Source organism: Canis lupus, chromosome 36, assembly GCF_011100685.1.
Source record: "Canis lupus familiaris isolate Mischka breed German Shepherd chromosome 36, alternate assembly UU_Cfam_GSD_1.0, whole genome shotgun sequence".
Classification (NCBI taxonomy): domain Eukaryota; kingdom Metazoa; phylum Chordata; class Mammalia; order Carnivora; family Canidae; genus Canis; species Canis lupus.
The window spans coordinates 24,367,224-24,387,776 of record NC_049257.1 but is presented as its reverse complement, the minus strand read 5'-3'; the positions used below and the strand labels follow the sequence as shown (position 1 = coordinate 24,387,776).

The 20,553-nt window shown below is 36.7% G+C and overlaps 2 long non-coding RNA genes across 4 annotated transcripts in view; one reads left to right on the top strand and one right to left on the bottom strand.

Moving 5' to 3' along the window:
- The window catches only part of LOC111094258, a 160,216-nt gene that overhangs the window by 82,550 nt on the left and 57,113 nt on the right, over positions 1 to 20,553 (top strand). The window lies entirely within an intron of this gene.
- The window catches only part of LOC111094259, a 172,036-nt gene that overhangs the window by 97,918 nt on the left and 53,565 nt on the right, over positions 1 to 20,553 (bottom strand). Inside the window, exon 2 of the long non-coding RNA XR_005384818.1 lies at positions 18,877 to 18,945. This is a non-coding gene — a long non-coding RNA (uncharacterized LOC111094259). The remainder of the gene's footprint in view (positions 1 to 18,876; positions 18,946 to 20,553) is intronic.

Sequence of the window (20,553 nt, the reverse complement as noted above, 5' to 3'; positions counted from 1 at the left end):
GTTCTCCTTCTTGTGAAATGGTGGGGTGCCTGCAAAATAATTTGAGGAAACCCAAATAGTCCACAGTTTGATGAGGTTAGGGCAGAGTCATTGAGTGGGCTGCAGGGGCTTTAACAAGCAAGTCAGCAGACAGATTTAAGAAAAGAAGGAAGAAGGAAGAAGGAAGAAGAAGAGAAAAAAAAGAAACCACAACAGCCACAATGGAAGTGCTTCTCCAAGAATAAAAAGGACTGCGCAGGCTGGGTTTCTTTCTGAAGGGAGAAGTCAAAGCAACAGAAGATGCCCAGGTAGGACTTCTTTTTTTTTCTTTTTTCTTCTTCTTTTCTTTTCTTTTCTTTTTCTTTTTCTTTTTCTTTTTTTTTTTCTGTATCGGATGGTAGCAGAAAGTTTGTGCCCAAATGGTTCCAGAGGTGCGATGCAATTCAATTCAAAGTTGTGAGGGCAATATTTGCAGTGTTAGATATTAAAACATATTGTGAACTTTAAATAGTGAAAAGACAGTCTCAAGTAGACAGACCTTATTACAGATGAGAACTCAGTATAAGAAAAACTGGTACTTAAAAAAAATTATACGAGTGCTGCTCTTAAGATTTTGGGTTTTTCTTTTTTCTTTTTTTCTTTAGGATGGTTTCTCTTTTCTATGTTTTTTAGAATAAATCTGAATTACTTGAGGTAACATACATAGCATATTGTATCAAGATGCAAAATAATATGGCAACCAAATACACACACATACACAAACAGACATACACAAACGCTACACCTCACGTTTCATTAAATTTATTCATTAAAGAATTTAAGCATGCTTTTCTTTGATCTCATCAACGTGAAAGAATAATGAAGTACGTATCATGGAAAAGAAGGCAAGGAACAAAGTCTTCCATGGCTAAGGAGGCTTGGATTGCAGAAAGATTACTTTACCATACACTGCCCAACAATTTAGGTTTCTCTGTTTCATCAAAGCCAATCTGGCAGAGAAACACATGTTTTCAGTTTTATTCCATGAAAAGATAATCTTCACTTTAGCATTCATTATGCGCAATGTATGCAAAATGCAATGAGCCAACTGACTCACACTTTGGTGTCATGCAAATAAAACCTAAACACAAGAAAGTGTAACATCTAGTAAAATGTGCATGAAACCACAAAGGCTAAGATAAGAAAATGGATAGCAGGGAAATGCAATTAGCACATTCACTGAGGGCAGCTAGTAGGATTTGGAGAAGGAGCCATACAAATATAATTTTGTTCTTTTTGGCTAAGAATAACATTACATTTATAGGCAAATGTAGGCTCACATTTGCCAAGCAGTTTCTGCATTTGATTAAAAAAAAAAAAAAAAAAAGAAAAGAAAAAGAAAGAAAAGAAATCTATAAAGATAGGTGGAGGCAGGTATACAAGTATGTCAGATGCGATCTTCTACAAAAAAGAGATGGCTGGACATGCTTCATGTTTTTGATATTTCAAATGGTGTTCATGTTCTTTTCCAGTATTTGAATAATATTCAGTCATAGAACATTCGTAATGTAGTTAAAAATCAGACTTTTTTCATAAAGATATAAAGGTTTATTGTTTTTTCCCCCAGAATAGTAGATAGTTGAAAATATGTGTCTGATACATGTGTCAATAACTAACTATATATACATGTGTATGGATTGATCATTTTAGTAGCTTGGATCTTTTAATCGATGTTAGCATTAAGCACACAAAAATCAGTCTGACTGTTTTGTCTAAGTGAAAAATTAGAATTGATTATGAAATACATAGAGCTCATATATTTAGGTCACTAAAGCTAAAGGACTATCAGGTGGTCAATTATTTCAAGTAGTTAAATTGTTTTGGGTTGCGATCTAATCAGAAACTAGTAAGACTATAAAGATACTATTCAGGAGGTCAGACTCCAGTGTGGGATAGAAGGGAGGACGGTGGAAAATTTGAAGGTAGCAAGACATTTTCTAAAATATAAGAAAGTCACCAAAAGGAAAAGGATGAAAGATTTTTTTTTCTAACATCAGCACTACATACAAAATTCAAAAATCAGTCTATTCTGGTGGTTCTTGAACTTTTTGGATTTGTGTCACCGCTCGCAGTGATTACCACACGATCACATTTTACAGTAGGACAGTATCTCACCAACCTATAAAATCAGCCATAGTCATCACAGGATTCAAGTGTTGCCCTCCAGCACTGTGTCTCCGCTTGAAAATAACTGATTACTGGAGATGAATGCTTTCTTAAAAACCCAAGCAGCTAAAAAAATTAAATTAAATTAATTAAAAAAACCCAGGCAGCAAAGATCTGGAATTCACTAAGGAACCTTCCATGTTCCCACTTTGAAGCCAGTTTGGAAACACACCAATCAGCTTTTAGTCCTAACCTGCTCCAGAGCAAATCCCGGGACCTCTCATTGCATCTGAAAGACATCTCAATGACCATATGTATCCTTAGTTGTAACCAAACTACATTTTACACATTGCTCAAAATTTGGCAACACGCTCGGGAAACATTTGTGGTGTATGGGCATACGCCCTAGCAGCCCTAGCATGCCAGCGGAGAGCAATTGATTCATGTGATCATTTCAGTCACTTATGATACAGAAGAGGCCAACGAAAATGTTTGACAAACATGACCTGAGATGAAAGAAGGAAAGAAGGAAGGGAGGAAGGGAGGAAAGAAAGAAAAAGAAAGAAAAGAAAAGAAAGAAAAGAAAAGAAAGGAAAGAAAAGAAAGAAAAGAAAAGAAAGAAAAGAAAAGAAAAGAAAAGAAAAGAAAAGAAAAGAAAAGAAAAGAAAAGAAAAGAAAAGAAAAGAAAAGCAAAAAGAGGTGAGAGGAAGGGTTGGGGAGGAGGACCGAAGAAAGGAATGGTGTATTAAATAACCCTTAGCTGTCACTGATCTGAGGGAGAAAAATGCATTTGTTGGGGGGGCAATAATAGAATATGATTAGGAATTTTAAATGCTCGCGGAGAGTTCTCTATTCTGCATGTCTTCTAATTGACACTGGAGCATAGCCAAATGTTTGTTGTTGATGTGTATTTATATGTTAGAAGGGTGCAATCTGTGAGCTCTGAGAGGATCATGACAGCTGGTAATTTACTTCTATTTTTAGTTTATTAATATTTCCCAAGTATATTTCATTTAATTATTTACTCAAGGATTGAGAAGTTAGATAGAAATCCTTATTTCGAGCTTTTTAGTCAATATGAGTTTCAGTTCCAGTTCTAGAAGAGACTAGCCCTGCAACCTTGGGCATGATACTTGTAATCCAGGCCTTCATTGTCATATTTGTAAATGTGGTTAATTAATAAAGACCTACCTCATATGGTTCTTGAGAAGATTAATGTGTGGAAAACACTTAGCATAGTACCTGTAAATAATAAGTGCTCAATAAAGGTTTCCTGCTACTATTACCTAGCCTAGTTTGGTTATATCCAGATATATAAACCCCTGGAGCAGTAAGGAAACTATAATTCTAAAATTATACAATAACCAAATTTAGGATGTCACGGGTGCTGAGAAACTTAAATTAGCAAGATAATGGTGAGCAACTTCTAGGAAACAGTCTAAGAAAGAAAAACAGGTAGAGTTATTCTGTATAAAAAACATCTATCATTGAATCTAGGATTTATGAGAGCCCAAGCACATAAATTTGTTTCTTCAGTGCTTTAACAAAATGCTCTCATATATCCTAGGCAATGAGGAAAGACCGTGGGAGCCTCATGATTATATGAGATTGAAGCATTTCAGAATAATTATTGCTTTTCACCACTAATTGTTTTCTGAATCCATTTGCCCAGCATCTGTTTCCTGTGTCAAGGAGTATCCAGAAAGTAGTTCTGTAATTACATTTCATACATGAAAAAGTCTAGAAGCACAAACAAATGTTCCCAAAAAAAGAACAGGGTTATTTTGCTACAAGATGTTAAAATACTGGAATATTTGGAAAAACAAAGTAGGGTGAGCAGGTGCTTGCTGAGAGAAGTGGGGCTAAGCATGACATACGAAGAACCAGAAAGCAACACAACTGGAAGTAGTCACCACCAAGGCCACTGGGCATTTCAAAAGATGTCTGATTAGTTCAATGGTGAGCTTTATTTGGAATCTAGTCAAAAGAGAATTTTCCCTCAGGTCACTGAACAGTAGCTTGGGTTCCTCTCTTACTCACCCACCTTCTACTTGCAGGCTAGAGGGAAACACCAGCTTCAAAGTGGGTCTTTCATATTCTGGGGAAGATTAAAGCTTACAAAATAAAATGCCACAGTCTCCCATCATCAGTGACAGCACCTTTCAAAGGATGAGTTCTATTTAGTTGAGTGGCTCCCTGCAGGCTTATAGCTTCTTAAACATCATGAGGGTTTTTTTTTTTTTTTTTTTTTTTTGCCTTTTTAAAAAAAAAAAAAAAAGAAAAGAAAGAAACTGACTTAAGAAAACCGGAAAGTATAGTTCTTTGTTTTAAAAATAAAAGTGTATTTTAAAGATAATGATGGCTGTGGGGGCACCTGAGGGGCTCAGTCAGTTAAGCATCTGCCTTTGGCTCAGACCATGATCCCAGAGTTCATGTCTATCGAGGTAGGCTCTCTGCTCAGTGGGGAGCCTGCTTCTCCCTCTCCCTCTGCTCCTCGCCCCTACTTGTGCTCTCTCTTTATCAAATAAATAAAGAAAATCTTTAAAACAAATGAAGATATGATAGCTGGGTATTTTTGATTAATAAGCATAAAGGAATTCAGAGTCATTTAAAGATTTTTATGAGCCTTGTAACAATTCTGATTCTTTACTTGTTTATTTTTTTTTATTGTAAGGGCTACTTCATGTCATAAATTAGTCCTGAGGGAGAGAGAGAATCTTAAGGGTTCCACTCCAGCACAAAGTCTGACTTGAGGCTCCATCTCACAACCCCAAGATCATGGCCTGAGCCAAAATCAAGAGTTGGACACTCAACCAACTGAGCCATCCAGGTGCCCCTGGATATTTAAGTTTAAAACATAAAACAGAAATACATTCTTTCTAAGGCACTCACTGGCTCAGTTGGTAGAACATGCAACTCTTGATCTCTGGGCTGTGAGTTCAAGCCCCATAGTGGGTATAGAGATTATTTAAAAATAAAATCTTAAAGAAAAAAAAAGTTCTTTCTGATGTTCCACCCTGACCCAAATCAGAAATTATTTTTATTTTTTTAAAATATTTTATTGACTGATTGCTTGATTGATTGTGCATGTAAGCAGGGGGAAGGGCAGAGGGAGAGGGAGAGAGAGAACCTCCAGCAGAATCTGTGCTGAGTGTGGTGGAGCCTGACACGGGGCCAGATCCCATGACCCTGAGATCATGACCTAAGCTGAAACCGAGAGTCAGAAGCTTAACTGACTGAGCCACCTGGGGGGCCCCGGAAGTTATTTTTTAAATATTGTTAGCCTAAAGCTAATTTTCAAATGGAAAAAAATGTAAATAATCACACATATTCTAGCTTCTAAAATCTGGAAGCAAATCTTTCCCTGTGCTTTTAATAACAATTTCTATCAATTTGACGATAGCTATCAATAATTTTTGGCAGTTAGAATCACAGAAATTAAAATTTTAGAGTTAAAAGATTCCTTAGAAAACACTGAATGCAATCTCCTTCTGTCCTAAGTGAGGTAACAGTTGTGGACAGCCAGCACAGTGCCTGGACCTCAACGCATCCCAGGCTGCATTTATCTACCTTTTGCTCAAATCAAAAAAAAAAAAAAAATGCAATTAACCCCTAAACATGTATAACACCATAACAACATAAAAATTATGTTCTATTAAATATAATGCACTATTAGGAACTGAAAAAATATTTTTGGAAAATTTGACCCAAAGCAAGGGAGAAAGAAAGAAGGAATTGAACCTTTCAGAGCTATTTTATTACCAAATCACCAACACTGTTAGTCAGCCTGTTTGGAATGCTGTCATTTGGCTTTTTTTCAAGACACAATCAGTAGGTTCTACACCTGGACCAAACCATAGGGAGAATGGTGACTCATTTGATACAAGGCTGATTTTTTCCAAGAAAGGTATAGTAGTCACTACACGACATGGACTGATCAATAATATACAAGCAAATTGAAATTCTACAGACTTGCACAAGTCCAGGCATAGGTAATTAAAATAATTCAAAGTTAATTGAGCTGTCAGGAAGAAAGTAAACATTTCTGGGTCTAGAGCAGATTGCTAATCAACTCTAGAGTTACCCAGTATCTTAAGTTGGGCTCCCCTGAAACCCTGAGACTGGTATTTGAGGTGTGGGTGGCTTATTTGGGAATTGATCCTAGGAAGCACCAATCAAGAAGTGGAGGAATGAGACAGGGAAAGGAAGATAGTCTATGATGTGCTTAATGAACAATCTAGGAAACTGGGTGATTGTGACTCAGTCTCACTGGGAGTCCTTGGGTGATGATATAAAATAAACTCCAGAGTTGTCATATCTGGGGATGAAGAGGCTGGAATTTGATACTGGTTATGGGTTATTCCCAGAGGTATTAGCTCTTCTGCACTTCTGGTCTTTCCTCCCCTTGGTTGTGGCCAGAGAAAATCCTAAAGGTTGGAAGTGGTGCATGCTTGGTCATATTCCACATGTGTATCTACGGTAATGTCTACTTGATTAACACCTTCAGACAAGTGATAGTGCAGTGAAAAAAATCTGAATTTGCCAGCTTCTCTCTGTAGCAAATAAAAAGATATCGTGGCCAGATATTCTTACAATGTGGTAATAAGGTCGCTGTGAGAATGTTATTATGGAAAATTATAGTGGGTGATATAGTAGCTTGTCCAACTTATTTATTAGGGTATAGATTTAGGTGAATCCTGTCTATAACATTATGTCTAAGCTACTGATGCAGATTAAACTGCATTATCATGACTTAATAATCATGGATTTAGTCAAAATGAAGTTTTTAGGCAAAAACACAAAACAAAACAAAAAAACATTAAAGAGCAGTGTGAAAGGTGAAGCAATTAGCAGTGCTCATGCAGTATTTTACCATACCTGAGGCTGAAACGCATGGGACTGTGGCTCTCCTTGGAGTATGGTGGATCAGGCTCTAAAGGCCTGATATGATGCCTTCAGTGATGTGGGTCATATTGCTTGCTACCTCCTCTTGCTTTGATCTCTTACCAAATAACCTTCTGATTTTAATCTGGCTTCCTACATAGAGGAATCTACAAAGAGAAGAGATGCCAGGCAGAGACTATGGATGCCTGGCTGCCTTCACAACTGTGTTTTTCATTATAAATAAGTGAATTTTTAAGAAGTAATTTGAGTCTGTACCTTTGGGGTTGGTATTATGATACTGGCCATGACCAAATCGAGTTTTGGGCCTGCATTATGGTGACTTCATCAACGTGTTGTGAACCATCTGGTAGTGCTTTTTGTGACGATCTGCTTCGCATTCCTCTGGCATAACCTCTACAACTATAGCAGCAAGACCTGGGTTTCAAGAACAGGCTAGAACAATGATGTCTCTAGTTGCATTTCTATGAACGCTTTATGATTTGTAGATAATCAGATTTTCAACACTGGCCATCATAGCAGTGACTGGACTAGAATGTGGAGTTGCACTTAACTCTGGGTTGGAATCAATCGGGGAGACTTTCGGTTCACTGTATGTTCCTCTGAACTTTTATTTTATTTTTTATTTTTTAATTTTTTTAAAAAGACTTTATTTATTTATTCATGAGAGACAGAGAGAGAGGCAGAGACACAGACAGAGGGAGAAGCAGGCTCCATGCAGGGAGCCCGACATGGGACTCGATCCTGGGACTCCAGGATCATGTTCTAGGCTGAAGTCAGGTGCCAAACTGCTGAGCCACCCAGGGATCCCTGTTCCTCTGAACTTTTAGTTCCTCAAGTGCTTTGTGAAAGAGTTTCAGGGTCTAAAAAGTTTGGAAGCATCACAGACTTTATTTCTCTTTAGAGATTCGGAGTTGAGAAGTCTTGAGGCTATCTCTTTAACTTTATTTAACACGGTACTTTCCGCTCTCTTCCCCATCCATCCCCCACTTTGTTTAACCAAATATTTATTAATATCCCCTAGAACACATTTGTGGATTATCATTACCATCAATCTCTTATCCTATTTCATGTTTTAAAAGTCATTTAATATTATTAAGGTTTGTAATTGGGAAAATTAATCTGGTTTTGCACATTTATAAAGGTTGAATGCATCGTGATTATTTACTTTGCCCTGCAATAATATTCAAATCAATTTCTGCTTATCTCCCTTTTACATGAGGTTTGTCCTGTTAATAACATTCAGTTTACCATTTACGGCAAAAATGCATTTTCATTTCTCACATAGCTAGAAAATCTTTGCAGTATCTGGGCAAATAATTTTCTTTCTGCATTTCCTAGTGTACATCTATTTGCATTGCTCTGTCAATATGCTTGAGTTGCAAATGTAAACACTGAAATGATCTGAAATTCCCTCTAACAGAGAGGTTTCCACCACTGATATTCACTTCTCATTGTATGTTTTGCTGTGCGAACAATTCCTTTCTTTGTTCACACATTAAGGCTTTGCCAGAGGCAGACGTTTATGGCATTAATATACAGAATGTTGCGGGTATCTCTTTCATTATCTGGGAGGAGAGCAGATAAAAATAACACGGAACTCTAAAGGCATGAGCAAATATAAATGATTTCAAACACCAAGCGGTACCCGAGGTTCTTCTCAAGTTCAACAGATAGCCACCTAACACTGGGGTGGGGTGGGTGGGTCCATGTGTGTGCATGCACACATGCGTGTCTATCAGAGAGAGATGGAGAGCAAAAAGTTTGCCTCATGGCCTTGTTTCAACTGCTACCCTTCTTTGCGCCTCTAAAAAGCGATTAGGGGTGCAATTTTGGAATATACTAGTACAGAATCTAATTTTGAACTACCACAGTGAGTCTAACATTACTCAGGCTACTGTTTAATAAGACAGTTGATATTTGAGGGAGAAATATGATGAAAAAGAGAAAAGCATCAAGCTGCATACAACTATTTTTGTGAAAATCCTAAAAAAAAAAAAAATTCTGGGGTTATCCAAAGGAAGCAAAAGAAACTCAAAGAGGCAGCACTATTATCAGGCTCTCCCAGAGGTTAAGTGATTGAGTGGCTTAGGCACTTTCACTAATGGGACTCAGGCTTAATCTCAGCTTTAAAAGGGACTTTTGGAATTTGTAGTAAGTCTTCCTAATGTCTAGAGCACTCTGTTTCTCCATTTAGCTTTCTTCTTCCTCTTCTTTTCATTAGGCGTGTCTGTGACGAACCCCTATATGTATTACATAATGTCTATTTAACCATAAATCTGAGGATCTTAGAACTATGTGGATATTTTCAGCCTCCATTATTTTTTTAATTTTTTAAATTTAAATCCACTTTGCTATCATATATAGTATAACACCCAGTGCTCATCCCATCACGTGCCCTCCTTAGTGCCCATCACCCAGTTATCCCCATTCCCCTCAGCTTCCATTTCTAATCACACTTATCAGTGTGAAGAAGGAAGGGGTCCTATCACTCCCATGGTTATGGATAAGAGAATAAAAACTGACTTGCTTGGGTTCATGGAAAGGGCTAGGGAGTGGGTGCAGGCAAATAAATTCCATGCTTTGATGAGCCCAAAGCTCACTATTGCAGCTGTAGAACCTGGAAGCTGGAAACTAAGCCAGTGACGTGTCCTTGGGGGTTAGAGGCAGAAAAGAGGAAAGCAAGAAGTCTGCTCCTTCCAGTATCATGGCACTACAAAGAGGTCGTCTCTGTGTGCAGCTTGAACTATGAATTCTGGAAAGGAAGTAGAGCCCTCAAGGATTGATAGTCAATGAATGGACTTAACCCAAGTTAATTTGTTTCCCACAAACTTCTCCTACATAAGGGAAGCCTTTGGGGATCCCTGGGTGGCTCAGTGGTTTAGCGCCTACCTTTGGCCCAGGGCGCGATCCCCAAGTCCCGGGATCGGGCTCCCGGCATGGAGCCTGCCTCTCCCTCTGCCTGTGTCTCTGCCTCTCTCTCCTCTCTCTATGACTATCATGAATAAATAATAAAAAAAAAACAATCTTTAAAAAAAAAAAATAAGGGCAGCCTTTCCCTCCTGGTCATGACAGTCGAGGACAATGGAAATTCAGGAGGAGGCACACTTTCCTACTTCTCTGTACCCCCAGGAAAGCTATCAAGGGAAAAGAGAGAATTAGCTATTGCTACATTAAGAAAATGAGGTGCCAAGTGAAACCCCAGATCTCATTTTTATCGCTGCCAAGAAGCTGCGGCTCAGGCCTCATGTTGGGAAGCAAGCTGTGGATCGTGTGAAATTCATGGCCCACATCACAGGGCAGCACCAGAGATACCTCTGAGCCCACTGCTAGGCTTGGCACAGAGAGAGAGAGACACTTGAAAATCAGAAGAATCCACATTTCACTTGTTTAAGAGCAGCACTACTGAGGTATAACTGATGTACAATAAACTGCAAATAGTTAAAGTGTTCAAGACGATACGTTTCAACACTTGTCTACCTCCATGAAGCCATCAACATAATTAATTAAGAAAGCAGCATATTCCTCACCCTCAAAAGTTTCCTCATTGCAGGAGTTCCTGTCCAGAGAATCCTCTGTGATTGCTATAGTGGTATTTGTTTCTGACAGCTGCTGTCACAAATTATCACAGCCTTGCTGGCTTAACCAACACTAATCTATTAGCTCCTTCATTTCTGGAGGCCCAAGTCCCCAAATGAGCCACACTGGGCTGAAATCAAGGTATCAGGGGGACTGAATTCCTTTCTGGAGGCTCTAGGGGAGAATCCATTTCCCTGACCCTTCTGTTCTCTCAAGGCTGCCTGCATTTCTCGGCAATGGAGTCCGCAGTCACAAGCTGAGTCCTTCCCACATTGCATTATTCCAATGTCCTACCTCCACATCTCCTCCTCTGGTGCTGACCGGCCTTGTCCCTCCCTTCTACTTTTAAAACCATATGATGATAGGGTAAATCTCCCTGAGGGACAGCTAATTAGTGACTCTAATTCTATGTGTGACCTTAATTCCTCTATGCCTTGTACCACAATGTGTTCAGGTTCTGGGGTTCTGGATGGGGACATCTTTGGAGAACCTTCGTTCAGTCTAACGTTGTTCTCTAGCTCCCCATCTCCCCACACACTACCAAGTTGTCTCTATATAGTCACGGATACTCCTATCATGTGAAAGCTAATGCCTACTTTGGTTTAATAATAAATAAATAAATAAATAAATAAATAAATAAATAAATAAATAAATAAATAAAATCTTTAAAAAAATAGAGGTTTTTTTGGGGGGGAGGAGATGGTATCTAATTAACAAATTCTTTAAATGATGAAATATGCGATCTCTTCTTCCACTGTGAGCAGATTTTCAGACAACACCTTTTTTTAAAGGATTTTATTTATTTATGAGGGACACAGAGAGAGAGAAGCAGAGACACAGGCAGAGGGAGAAGCAGGCTCCCTGCAGGGAGCTCGATGCGGGACTCGATCCTGGGACTCCGGGATCTTGCCCTGAGCCCAAGACACTCAACCGCTGAGCCACCCAGGCACCCCTCAGATAGTAATCTTTAGCATCAAACTACATCAAGTTATTCCGTTTCTCTCCCATTTTTTCTCCTGCTAACTAAATTCAAGATAATGCTCTACTGTTACTAGATGATGGTCTAGAACTCTAGGTCAGACTTCTTTGACAGAGGAAGTTCCTTTTACCTTATTATCATTGCTGATGGTGAGCTACCAATGGACAAAACACTGACAGCATTAACAGAGGATTCTGGTATTTAGAATAAAAGCAAATTAATTATTCCTTCCTGTACTATCTTTTATAATATTAATGATTCCAGAACTGAGGGAGAAATATGTAATCTGAAAAAGAATAAGTGGACTACATGCAATAATCGGCATATAATTCTTTTGTAAATAATAATCTATTTTAGTACTAAAATGAAGAGAAGGCTGCCAAAAGACTTGAAATTGATGCACGAAACATTTTCACCCAGAGTTCAAAACTATCTATAGAAGCAGCAATTATTTTGTAATTTTTAAAAAATGAGTATAAAACTTATCCACTGGAAATAAGTACTCTACTAAAGGGAATTAGCAGAAAATCCAATGCTAAGTGACTCTGTATCAAGACTTCTGACTTTTGTAACTAACCTCTTCTGCAGATCATTTTTCTTGGTTTGAGCTCTTTTCCACCACAAAGTAATTTTTTTGTGTGTTTTTGATTCAAACAAAAGGAATACATTTTAGAAATATTGATAGTAATAGTTACAGAAGAGTGGATTATTTTTTTAAATAGCAATACAAAAAAAAATTAAAAATAAAAATAACAATACATTCCAAAATTGTTCAAAAAAGGTAATTGGTTTGAACAAGGAGATGTTCATTTCCGGCAACTTAAAATAAAATCTAATGAAAGATATCAGAAAACATTAGAAATTAGGAACAATATTTAGGAAAATAAATTGACTACATTAAAAAGTCTTTATGGATTCTATTTTAAAATAATGTCTGTCTTACAGGTTTTGATATATCTGGGTTTCCCACTAAAAAGAGATAGAAACTCTCAATAATACTAAAAAGCAAACAAACAAAAAACAAACAGCAATGCTGCCAGACATGTTCTTAATAGAATTTGGGGATAAGATTCACTAAGCATGGGAATAATGGTCAGCATATACTTTTTTGCCTCTGTGACCCAGCCAAGTCACCTGCCTTGATAAAAAAAAAGGGGGGATAGGGACAGGAAGAGGTATTTTTAAATTTTCTATTCTCTGACCTAAAGCTTAAGGATTGAGAATTTAAACCAAATACAAAACTGAATAATGGTCCCCTAAGTCACCTTTACATATCATGAGGGCAGGATATGGACCTGTTTTTGCTGATACTTTATAATCCAGGATCTACTAGAGTGCCAGGAATATATAGCCTAAATATATTCTGAATGAATGAATGAATGAATGAATGAATACAAGTAGCTAGCAAGAACTGAAATCCAACAATTAAAGGAACATTTACAAAAATTAACAATAAGCAAAGAAAAGTTCTTGAGCAAAATAAAATTTATCAATGTGGGGTGCCTAGATGGCTCAGTAGGTTAGGCATCCCACTCTTGGTTTTGGCTCAGATTGTGATCTCATGGGTCATGGGATTGAGCCCTGAGTAGGCTCCATGCTCAGCTGGGGTCTGCTTGAGGATTCTCTCCATTTGATCCCCCCCCCCCGCCCCCATCCCCCCCCACTCAGCTTGCGTGCTCTCTCTCTCTCTCTCTCTCCCTCTTTCTCTCTTAAATAAATAAATCTTAAAAAAAAAAAAAGATTTACAGATGTGGACTGAACATTAGTTTGAAGCAAAATGAATAAACTCATTATACCTATAGATATTCTATGATTTTTTTTTTTAAATTCCAAGAACACAGAAAAATATTTATAAGAATTGAGGAAAATATCCTTTTCATAACTTTTCAGTACAGGAGGAACAGACGCTGCTGAGGAGCATCCTAGGATTGGGACTGCTTTGGAAAGGTAGCTAAACATAACTTGGCCAAGAATAGAAGTGAGACATTTACTCTGAGATCTGTCCTACATTCACATAATGGGAGTTTGGTCACAGAGAAATTCCTGGCCTATGAATCACAGGACCATGTTCTTGGCTCAGCTATTTACTAATTAAGCATATCGTTTCTTGGACCTCAGTTTTTAAAATCTAAACATTGCAGAGTTTAGATTCCTAAGGGTGTCAACTTGGTGACCTGTGAGCTGAATCCAGACATATAGTTTTGTTTGGAAAGAATAAAGTAAAACTGCCTTTATTTGTAGGAGATATTATTATGTAGAGAGAAAATCCAGATAAACCTATAAACAAATTATAGAACTGATAAGTAAATTTCATTGCATGAGACAAAGCCCACTTACAAAAATAAATAGTGCTTTTACATTCTAGCAATGACTAGTTGGGGGGGAAAATGCATTAAAAATTTCTTATCAAACTCTTAGGAATAAATTTAGTGAAAGGTTTATTACGACTTATACACTGAAAACTACTATTACTTAGAGAAATTAAAGAAGGTCTAAATAAATAAATAGATATATTAATAGATTGAAAAAGTTAAAAAAAATAAAATAAATTTAAAAAATAAAATTAAAAATTAAAAAAAAGAAAAAGAGAAAGAAAAAGTTTAGGATTTCTAGATTTTAAGAATCCCCAAGTTTATCTATAGATTCAATCAAAATCCTAGCAGACTATTTTGTAGAAACAGACATGCTGATTCTAATTTCTATATGGAAATGCAAAAGAACTAGAATAGCTAAGAAAATGATGAAGAAGAAAAAAAGTTGAAAGACAACTTAGCTTTTAGATATACCATAAATCCACAAATATTAAATTAATGTACTATTATTATAAGAAAAGACAAATCGGCAGAGAGAACAAAGTTCAGTGATTGATTCGCTTACGTATGGTAAATCGCATTTCAATGAAGTTACCAAAGAAATTAAGCAGGAAAATATTTTCAACAAATGTTGCCAGAAAAATTGGACTGTCTGTAGAAAAATAAAACAAAACAAACAAAAACCTTGCCATTCTTCCTAACACCATATATAAAAGTTAACTCAAAGTAGCTCACAGACCTAAATATAAAATTTAAAAAGGTACAGATCTAGAAGAAAACACAAGAGGATATCTTATTAATTGTACAGTAGGCAAAGATGTCTTAGGAGGCACAGAAATCATTAACCACAAAAGAATAAATAGATAAATAGGACTTTATCAAAATTAAAACCTACTTATCAAAAAATACTCTTAAGAAAATGAAAAGGCAGGTCACAGATTGGTGGAAGATATTCACAATATATATTCGATAAATGACTTTTATTCAAAATATAAAAGATATAAAATAAATATTATTACATATACAAGTCTTATATAAATATAAGACTTAAAATAGATAATTAAATCATTTTAATGGACACTTTACCAAAGATGTATGATTGGCTAACAAGTACATAAAAAGGAGTCCAACATGATTAATAAACAAAATAATGTAATGAAAACCTCAAGAAGGTACTACTTTACATTCATAGAATGGCTTAAATCAAAAAGGTTGATCATACTAAATATCGATGACAATGTTGATCAACTGGAAATCTAATACACTGACAGTGTAACATGATACAACTACTTTTGGCAAATGAGAATTTTTAATAAAATTAACATACACTTTTACTAAGACTCGGAAATCATACCCTCCAGAATGAAAGCATATGACCACAAGACTTGTATAAGAGTGTTCATAATTACTTTATTCATAATAACTAAAAATGACTCAAGTGTTCCTCATCAGGAAATCATTAACCAAACTGTGGAAGAGTCACATTACGGACTTTCCTTAGAAATTAAAATAGCTATTGATACACACAGCAATATGCATACATCTCTAAAACATTATGTTGAGCGAAAAAAGCCAGGCAGAGGGTACGCTTATAATTCTATGTATTTTATTGAAGAACAGTAATACTGCTGTAGAACAGGGATTAGCAAACTTCTGTAAAGGGCCAGATATTAAATATTTAAGGCTTCGTGCTGCTAAGTTTTTAGTTATCTATATTCATTTGTTTTTGTCCAGAAAGCAAACAAGTAGTTTCTGGATCAAAGGAGACTACTACTACTTACAGCAGCAATAATAGGATAATTTCCCTACTCCCCATCCTCTTCCTTTTAGAGCAACGTGATGAAAGCCAAAAGTTTAGGCCTGTAATACAAAAAGGAGGTTTTTGTATCACAGGAGAGGAGCCCTATAATTATGAATCTGAGAGTTTATATAGAAACTGCAATGCAGCCGCCCTCCACTCCTGAAGGACATAAATCTTACCTCCCTAAAGGACATAAATCTTGACCAGGAAGAAAAGAGGAATGTTTCTAGTTTACAATCCTTTGAAATGAAAACAAATAGCTCTCAATTTCCTCTCCCTTTACAATGTAAATATATACCCTTCAAATGTGTAGAGCAAACGTTTCTAGGGAACAAAAGGAGGCATTCTCTATCTTTATAGCCGGGCCAATTTTTCTTTGCTCAGGAGCCTGGATCTCTGTAGGATCACCGAAAAATCCAAAAAGGACTGCCCAAGTACAGGCCACAACGTCTGGGTCTCAACTACTCAGTTCTGCATTTGAGCCATGAAATCAGCAGCACAAAATACGATGGAAAAAAAAAAAAGGTGTGACTTTATTCCAACAATACCTATTTGCATACACAAGTAGTAGGCCCTATTTAAATAGCCTGAGCTGTAGTTTGCTAACCCCTGTTCTAGAATGATAGAAATCACAGTAATGGTTTCCTTGAAGCTTATTGACTGACAAGGAGGTCAAGGGAACTTTCAAGAGTGGTGGAAATAGTCTTCATTTTGATTTGAAAGATCAAATCATGTATGTATTTGTCAAAGTTCATCAAACTATGCTGTTCAGAACTGTGCATTTTATTTTCTCGTAAAGCTTACCTGATTCCAAAAAAAAAAAAAAAAGACTACTGATTCCTACAGCCATTAAAAAGATAATAAAAGAATACCATGAACAAGTCTATGCTCATTAATTCAACAACCTAGACGAAACAGATCAATTCCTTGAAAACCACAAACTGCCAAAATTCCACAAATATGAAATACTCTGAATAGCCATGTAACAATTAAAGAAATTTAATTCCCAATTTAAAAGCTCCTACAAAAGGTATCTCCAGGATAAAATGGTGTCCCCAGAGACGTCTACTAAACATTTAAAGAAGAATTAACGTGAATGCTACACAACCCTTTTCAGAATACAGAAGAGGAAGAAACGCTGCCTCCCTTGTTTCATGGGGCCAGTAATTACCTCACACCAAAGCAGGCAAAGACAGTATAAAACCAAACAAAGCAAAACTAAAGACCAATGTTCCTCACATAAGCACAGAAACCTTTAACAAAATATTAGCAAGTAGAATTCAGAAATATCTAAAAGGTGATGCACATCATGATCAAGTGGGGTTTTTTTTTCCCAAGGATGCAAGGCTGATTTAACATCAGGAAAATCTATTTTTGTAATCCACCATCTCAACAAATCCCAAAGCACGAAAAATCAATTTGCCCTCAGATTTCATCTTCCAACACTAAATGCTGATGAAGTCTCCTATATTTAAGTGGTAAATAAAATACAGTATGTTCCTAATTTGAATTCTTACTGGAAACATATGCATCCTTACTCACATGTGCACACCTGACACACATCTGTATCTACTCTTACACACAGATAAAATGAAAAAAAGAGGAAGGATATATTTTTTAAATGGTCATGTTTCTAGATAGTAGAATTATATATGGTTTGATTTTTCCATTTTTAAAGTATACTTTCTACAATGGGCCTAAATATTTACAGTCAGGAAAAAAAGTAAAAGGAAGTAATTTGAAGAGAGATGTGCACTGGTATTTCTCCTAAGTAATTTTTCTCTTTTTTTTAAAAAAAGAAAATGTTGAACATTATGTCAAATATCAGTATGAATGACTCTATAATTTCAAGAAACACTAAACTGTTTTCACAGATAATTCCCCTAAAATTTTATCTCTTTATAGGTATATTGTAAGGGCAATGCATGAGATATTTGACTACTGTAGCTTTAACGACTGACCACCAAACCAGGTTTAAACAGATTGCGAGATGGATTAACACTGACTTATTGAAGAAAATAATACAATTTTATGACATGAACTATTGCAGTCCTGTCATAAGGAATTACTCTTTTAAAATATATTTTAAAAACACCAACTTTCCATTGTGACAAATTAGGTGTCTTCCACAGATACATGCTATTACAAAAACACAAATGAAAAGTATATCGGTGGCTATTATTATACTAACATCCAGCATTAATATAATGTCCAGGAATCAGATTTAATTACAACGAAAGCCCCATGGCTTAGATCTGCCACTGCTTTCTTAAATAATCAATCTGAGAAGCTGAAATAGTGAGTCTAGGGCATCTTTACCAAATGGAAAATTATATTTTCATTAGCAATTACACATTGATTTCTTTTTTAAATGGACATTAATGAATAAAGCATGTATTTAATGTCATAGCATAGAATGCCAGATAACTGTCTTTCCTGGTTAATGTGTTTTATGTTTTCAAACAATTCCAACTCCCTCAATTTAAAACTGTAAATGTGACTTTCATTCATTGAATGAAGGAAGGTACAGAGGTTAACAGAAACATAACTCTAAAAGTCTTTCTTTCGTGGAGCGTACAGGAAGTGTACACACACACACACACACACACACACACACACCAGGGGTATGAGTGCTAGCAGGATATCCATTCATCCATCATAGAGAGGGTGCTAGAGAAGTAGAAGAGCAAAGGGAAAAGAACCACTTGAAAGAAAAATCGTCCGAATTGAGACATACCTCCTCAACCTTCTCTTTCTGCTTTGAACTCTTATTTATTCTGCCCTAGAAACTCTACCCAGACTCTAACAAAAATGACATCATCACAGCCTCAAGCTCTTATGGGTTTCCCACATACCCCCAAGGTCTAAAGCCTACATTCTGCAGGCTTCCCTGCCAGCAGGATTTTGGGCAGAAACTACCTAGGAGAAGTACTTGCATGAGATTTGCAAGGAAGAAGAAACACAAAAAGAACAATAGCCATTATCTTTGAGCTTTAGACAGACCCTTGGTAGACGGAAGAAGTAAGGTTTTATTGACCTAATTTAGCATCTCACTATCCTCCTGCATACCAGCCACTTTGATGCTACAGGTTTCTGAGACCTCTGGTGGTGGTTTTCCTACAATTCTTACATATTCAGATTTCCCAAAAGAGGCCTTCCTGGGCTTCCGCTCCTCCTACCTTTCTGAAGTTGTGTGAGTCTTTAATTCCACCTTTGATCCACAAACCAGCAATTTCATTTGGTTCAGCCTAAAAAGAATATAAAATGAGAAATTACTTTTAGTAAAAAAAAAAAAAAAATGTAACAATAACGTGGTCCATCTCCAAATGGGCCACATTTCCATTTTAAATAAAAATGACCTGGAAAACATGTATTTCTTGTACATGGAAAAGTATGTCTACCAAAGGTATAATTCTAACATCCTACACATCTCCTCTGTTATGGTGGAAGCATTCTTCTGTATTTGGCTTCTACAGCTCTTGATGAGCTTGGATCACTCATCTCCTACTTGCATACTCCAGTCTTGCCCTGGATTCTAGAATAGTCCAGGCTGGATGAAAAATACGCTTATGTTACTTTAGTCACACACGGGGACCCCTCTGCATGGATCCCACTCCTGATTTTACTAACAGAGCCACTTTCTTCTTAATTGTCCTTCTCTAATAAATCTGCAACTCTGCCATTTATTGAGGTCCTGGCTACTTGTGGACAGACGCAGAAACTATGTGACTCAGTTCCACAGTATTGGTCCTCTGATTCCCTGTCGCTTTGCTCTGCCTGCCTATCAGGACACGATTTTTTTTTTTTTTTCATTTTGGATCTCACATTGTTGATGCACACATTGAATGCTGATGAAATAGTGCTAGACTATTGTGCACAGTGCCGAGTGTACTTCATTAATATTAAATGAAAGACTAGATGAAAAAAATGAAAGATTATTTGGAGCAGGCCCAGGTTACTGGGAAACTGGTGTAGGAACTTAAAAATATCTAGATAGAGTCTTTTAAACAAATTTACCTCAGAGATGCAGCTCATGCAGGCACTTGATTGGGGTTAAGCCCAAGTCTTTGCTCGCTTGGTCAAAACTGACTCAAGATAGAGGTTATTTTTTTTTCCATGAAAAAAATATAGACTTGGAAGGACAATGTGAGGTAATATGTATGGTTTTCATCCACATGGTGGAAGTTGGCTGAACATCCTCTACCCTCTACCCCTTCTTTCGAAGCTTACAGGAAAGAGGAAAAAATGGAAGGAAACCAGCTTCCTTTATAAGACAACCTGACCTGGAAATTTTCTATATATCACTCCTGCTCATCTCCTAGTAGCCACTGTTGTATGACCACACTCATCATTAAGGAAGTAGTTTCAAAAGGTAATGGCATGTGCTAAGCTCAAATTCAGGGGTTTTATTACAAAAATGAAGAAAGAGCAATGGTTCCTGGGGGAGTCTATCAGCAGGGTCTGACAGACATGGAATTTGAATTCAGCCCTAGGTGAAACCAAAGGTTTGCTTGTTTATTCTATCGTGCTATTGTACTTCTCCATAGTATTGGTTATAGGAAATATAAAACTTTTAAACAGAGATGCAATATAGTCATATTTGTATTTTTGAATGAGTACTTTGAAGAAATCAGAAAGAGGTAGGGATACATTAGGAGGTTAAGGCAACAAATGATGGCTTAAAGTGCCATTTCTCAATCTTTTTGGTTTTAGGATCCCTTTACACTCCTAAAAATAATTGAAGACCTCAAAGAACTTATGGTTATCTGGGTTATACCTACTGATCTTTACCATATTAGAAACAAAAAGTGGGGGATCCCTGGGTGGCTCAGCAGTTTAGCATCTGCCTTCGGCCT